The sequence below is a fragment of the Apteryx mantelli genome, chromosome 1 (assembly GCF_036417845.1).
Source record: "Apteryx mantelli isolate bAptMan1 chromosome 1, bAptMan1.hap1, whole genome shotgun sequence".
In the NCBI taxonomy this organism is placed as follows: domain Eukaryota; kingdom Metazoa; phylum Chordata; class Aves; order Apterygiformes; family Apterygidae; genus Apteryx; species Apteryx mantelli.
The window spans coordinates 131,420,035-131,426,182 of NC_089978.1; positions in this window are offsets into that span (position 1 = coordinate 131,420,035).

The following is a 6,148-nucleotide window of genomic DNA, read 5'->3' on the forward strand; positions in this document are numbered from 1 at the left end:
ACTATTCACAGTCATTGCACAGGTGTTTAGTATACAGGGAAAAAAAACAGGTGAGGAACATATCTTCCCTTACTCTGCACATACACTCTTCTGAACAGTGATGGTTGCTTAATTCTGTGTTTGTACAGCATCTAGCAAAGAGGAGCACTAATTCTTGACTGGGGACTCCAACTGTCCTTTACATAAACAATATAAAGAAAACACATACGTTTCCCAGTGTAAAACTTAATTGATAGCACAATAATATACAATAGTACTATAAAACAAGCATTCAGACAAAAACTCTACCATACCAGCCACACAGCTAGCAAAGGCTTCCTTCATTTCAAAGGCATGCCCTGAGCCTTCTCCAAGCATCTTGCCAACTAGATGACTCTTTTGGTGAGGCAGGAAGGCCACTAATCTCACACCGTGGAGCCATTCCAGACTCACACAGGCCCTGTCAAGAGTATCCTGCCAGCAGCTTCTCTGGAAGCTGAAGGAAGAGGCAGCTAGCAGCCCTGTGCTGAGTACAAACAAGGCAGCATGAAGGCAGCCTGGGAAAGAGGTGATCTCTCAGCAAGTTACCTCATTGCAAATAACAACAAAAAGCACTCCCACCAAACTGGGGAATGTTTTTGCCTCCTTTTTTTCTGAACAGGTAACTAAAGAGACCTACAGGAAATAAATGGCTTGCTTAAAACCATGTCGTAAGTCTGTAAGCAAAGGAGAAAGTCAAATCAACAGCACCTAGGACCTTGAGAAATGCCTTAACCATAAGTCCATTTTTCCTCATGTCTTACCAGCCTGTGAACACAGGTACTAATCAGGATTCTTAAGCACAGCCAGTGCTTTTGGACCTGAGAAGATTTAATAGAGGGGGAAAAGCCTGAGCAGATCTATCACTTCAAACACCCTTTGCTTTGTCACTACCTCCAGCAGCAGCACTACCACAGCCTAAGGGAGAGCAGAAGACTTTCGGTATCTGTTCTTCCATATTTGCACCTCGCTAGTTTAGTAGGACTTTCCCCCTTCTCTTTGTCCTGTATGTGCTGTTCTAGCAGAAATGAGAAATCTGGTGACCTAGATGCATGTGCTACTAAAAGAGAAACTATTTGGTCATAACCCTGTCTCCTGATTTCAATTCTGCTAGCCAACAGCATTCCTAATCTGTTACAAAGGACCCCACATATATCATTTCTGATTAGCCCAAGCTCATAGGTACATAGAGGAGTGAGTACCATTTCTCTCCATTTCACTGCCTGTATTCACACCATAGGATGTCCTTCCCTTATTAACAGTTCTGCCAATCATGTTGCCCCCAGAGAAGGAAGTTGTGGGTCAACCTGACTGCATAAAAACAGCAGTCCATTGCACTTACAGCATTTTAATAGTGATGATAGGTTAAGGACTGAGAAAGAATCTGTATTATAGGAACTAAGCTGGAAAGGGGGAAAGAAATGAGTTTATCTAGTTGTTCACTCAAGCAATAATCTGTTTCAATTACTTTCTGTAGAAGAAAAGGGCTGTTTTGTAATGATCCTATTTGTTGAAAAAAAAATACAAATAGCTCAGAGGCTGCTCACTGTTTTAGGGATAAAAGCTAGCCTGTTAGGTTCTATTTTTAGAAATCATTTAAAACCTAACTTCTTTTGCTCAAGGGTCATCTGTTGATTACTTGTGAGAAACTTCTTTTCTATGAGAGAACTTCACCTAGTTTTAGTGCAAACTTTCAACTAAGATTCCTTTTATTGTCTCTGAAGAGCTAGCACTGCAAGTGAGAGTTTCGATGAAGAATGTTCAGCTATGATGATGGCTCTCCTGTGAGAACAGACTGCTTCTTCACCTCTTCTCTCAGCCTTTAGCATGGCAAATACAGATTTGATTTGGTGGGAGGAAGAGGGGAGAGAGGAAATCAAGTCTGCAAAAGCCAACTCTCCCGCTTGCAACACCTCTGCAAGAGGGCTGTCAGCTGTGATGGGTGGAGTGCTAGCAGCTGTGGCTGGGAAGGCCAGGTGTTCTTACAAGAGGCAGGCTCTGGCTCATTTGGTGTTTCTTATTTCTGCTTGCTGGGCTAAGTCCCAATAGGGAAAGCTTTGATGGCTCTGCACAAAAGCTCTCCTATTGTCTTCTCTGCAAGGCTGACCATATCCTCTCTTCCTTCTATGATTTCTCTTCCTGTCTTGCACCATGTCCCTCTTCTTAGTAAGGCATGTGCCTAGGTAAAGTGGAAAAACAGCTTGCTCTTCTCACTGTGTTGTCAAAGGCTGACAGTACTGAACAGAGAAATTAGCTATGTGGGAATATTCCTCCTTCTGCCTGAAGTTTAGGAGTCCCCCTCTCTCAGGATGAATGATATTAAAGTTATTCACATGCTCCCTCAGAGAAAGCTACATTTCTCCTTTAACCTTTCCCTGCCTGGGCCTTGGCTGTTCTAGGGGGAGGTGTTTTCTGTGGAGGTATGCCAGGTTGCACGGGTTTTTTAGACTTCTTTGCCACACTTCTCCCTCCCCCGCCCCACCCCGGCTTTTGGAAATGTCACTAGCCTGCAGTGCTGCCAGTGACATTATTTAGTTTGAATCCCACTGAGTCTCAACACCTCCAGGCAAAGTTGACACAAAGTTATCTTCTCTCCATCACAGGCCAAAAGGGCTTGGCTTGCCTTGGCTCTGACACCTCATTATCTAAATCTGTGGTTCGTATTATTTTCTGACTCATGCTGAAGTTATACTGGGTGTGAATTATAGCAGAAAGTGCTCAAAAGACTTCAGCCTGGAACCAGTAATATTCTCTCTGTGCTTTGCAATTACTTACACAGCTTAACAGACTGCTTTCAACTTTTATGGCTAGTTTTGCATCCGTGTAGCAGGACAGCATGATCAGGACATCTGGGGAGCCCTCTCCTGTGTAACTGGGGTGGTTATAGCAGGACTGATGCCTTTTCTGCAGACTAGCAGAGGGGTTTTGTTCTCTTTAGAGTAAGCTTTGACTAAGGAGCCTGGCTCCCTAATGCTGCCCTGTTATTTTTAGAGCCTCTTCTGGTGTGCCCACCCAGTGCTGTTCCTCTTGTTTGTTTCCTACCAAACAATGAGACCTGAAAGAATTGCTTGGAAAGGGGCCAGCGCTCTTGCTAATGAAACTGTCAGGCCGCCAAGCTTTGCAACGGCCCTTTGTAACACACTGTACTGGGAAATGGGAAGCAATTGTCCCGCTTGATTCAACCTCCAGCACGGGCTTTTTCCCCACGCTAAGAGCTCTGTGGTGTGGCCCAGCCTCAGGGACTATCTTTGAGGAGGTGTCAGAAGACATGGGGGGAACACGGAGAGGCAACAAATCAGGGTGGCAAGGAGCAATGTAAGATCTGCTCTCTGTTCTCCCTCACCCCTAATCCTGTATCCCTGCCAGTGCATGTTTTAGCAGCAGGTTTTTCCTGGAAAGCCTTTGCTATCTGCCCCAGTTGTAGTAGAGCTGCTCATGTACATATAGGGTTACAGGTGCAGTCAGATGCCCTTCTCACTTACCCTGTGCATCTTCTTCGTGCCCTTGTGGTGCTCAACTACCACTTTCTACAACCTAAACACTGTAGGAGAAAGAAAAGCAGCCTCAGGCTTATTGATGAGCAGAGCAAGAACCATGTTAAGACTCATTTTGCTTGTTTTAAACAAATGGAGCCAGAGGAAAATACAAAGGGGAAGAAAAAAAAATTAAAAGGCCAGGCAGGGAGAAGAGAGAATGAATAGAGACTTCTTTAGCGCAGAGGGGTCCACCCGATCCTCAGCAGCCTGCATGATGAGATGCTGGAAATTATAGATTTGTATCCAAAACAGATATTGTTCTGTTATCTTTAGATTCCAACTTTGTTGCTTTTTTGGCCTCCTGAGTCAACCCCTTCTCTAGCCAGAAAAGGGCATGTGTATCCCTCAGGGAGATTCCAGGAACATCCTTCAGCTGGATGTGTTTTGGGTTTTCTTTTAGGCCCATAAGCGCCAGAGTGGTCAGAGCTTGCAAAAAATAGACACCAACAAGGATCAATGTTTCCAGTAGGGGAAGGAAGGTGCTCTGCACCAGAACCATAGCAAAGCTTAGAGCAAGAGAATGATCAGCTGAAAAGGCATCTGCTCAAATCATGTCTGCTGCTCCTGCCTGAGAAGGGGGATGCAAATCTACTGTAAATGGAGGAATATTGAGGGAGGGGGCCTGCCGCCAGCACCAGAATGTCATCCTGTAGCTCTGCTGATCACATCATATATACTATTCTCTGGCAAATTTAAGAGATGATTAGCAGAATCCAATGGTTTGCATTATAGTTAAGTAGTATCTTTTTTTTTTTGTAATGATATCAAATATTTGCAACTTGAAAATGGAACCAACTTTTGAGAAAGTCTCAGAAGAAACATGCTGTTAGGAATAATTAGATAATTAATAATGTTTTGACTACTGTGGGCACAAAGCACCAGTTGTCAGGCATTGTAGGACAGCAGTCTGGGGCAGAAATTGCGTACATAAGTAGAGAGTATAGAGAGCAATTCATGGGCTACAACACACAAATCATGAGAAAGTAGGAATTAATGCAGCAAGAGAAGGCTTCATTTCAGACTGACCTGTAGCAGACAGGCTTTATAGGTCATAGGAATCCAGGCCTTGTGCTGTTGCCCTTTCATATATTGCAGAAGGAAGTTCTGTATGTGTCAGGTTTTTGGTGCTGTAATATTCTTGTCTTACGTAGCAACTGTCTTAAAGTTCCAGCTCCTGGAATCAGGTGATTTCTTGTAAGACTCTCTGCTTTCAGTTAAAACCAGTACCAAATAAGCTACAGCCTTTGTTAGTGCACTGGGAAATTTTGAAGAAAAAAAGCTCAGAAAATTCTGGAGGGCAAACTAAAAACAAATGGGCTCTCTCTTTAACAGCGCCTGATTTGGTACACACAGAGGCTGGCTGAGAAATCTGGGATCCTCTTGGTACATGCTGCAGTAATAAAGGGGTTTATTTCGTACTTGCCGTTTATTGCAGAACACAGATCCACTGTGCTTACTGACTAAAGATCATTTATAGAGCCTTAACAGTCAACAGGAAATTATATTCTCATTTTGCCAAATCGCTTTATCATGATGCCATTATGAAAAGACTGTTCATCTATTTTAATGGTTGCTTAGGAGATGAGAGAGGGGTTGGCCTGCAGCCACTTCCCTCCTCTGATCCTCCCCAAGATAGCGCTGCAGCCCCTTACCTATAAAAAAGCCAGCGGTGCCTGCTCAAATCACCAAGGAAATTTTATGTCCTGCCTCCTTTTGTGACCTCTTCAGGGCAGCAAGGCCAGCTTGGAGGAAGTCCTGAACTCCAGCTGAATGGGAAATAGAAAAGCTTATGGGCACAGAGAATCAGGGGAAGAAGGTGGATTAATGACACTCAGACAAGCCTGGAGATGGCAAGGAAATTCCTGCTGAAGCGGCACACATTTTTGGAAGCACCCTTTGCAAAAATGTGTGCTGTGTGTTTGTATTATGGCTCCTCATCTCAGTGGAGCCTGTTGTAGAAACATTTGTTTAGATGTGAAATGAACTAGGAGTGATGGGAGAACCGATGGGGAGGAATCATAACTGCCTAATTTTGGTTTAATTGTATTTTTAGCCTTTAAATGAAATGATTCCTCCTTTTAGAAAGTGAAGCTGCTGGAAAAATTAATGTGAAATTCTGACACATTGTATTAAAGGCCTAATCTCAACCACTGAACTGAGGCAAGGCACCAGTGCAAAGTCTAGGAAAAGAGTTTGCTGAAGTCAAATAGCTCCTTTCCCTACAATCTGTACCCTTTTCTGGAGATTCTAGAGGATATTTTCTTAAATTTATTCAGTGTTGTTTAATTCAATAACTAATGTTGTTCTGTTCAACACTAAGAAATTCACAGCAAGTTGGAAAAGTAAAAAACACTACGTTTTCTTTTTCGATTTCAGTATAAATGATATTTGAGAGGCTGAGATTTACTAGCTCTAAAAGTTGTAGGAAATACAACCAAAAAGAAATGATTCAATTCACTACCTAGAGATAATATGTCCTTTCTTTATTTAATCAGTTCTGATCAATTTGTCTTGTATATCCTGCACAGTTAGTGTAGCTTTATTATCTAATAAAAAGCAAAATTAAAATGCTGGCTTTCTGCATTTTAATTGAA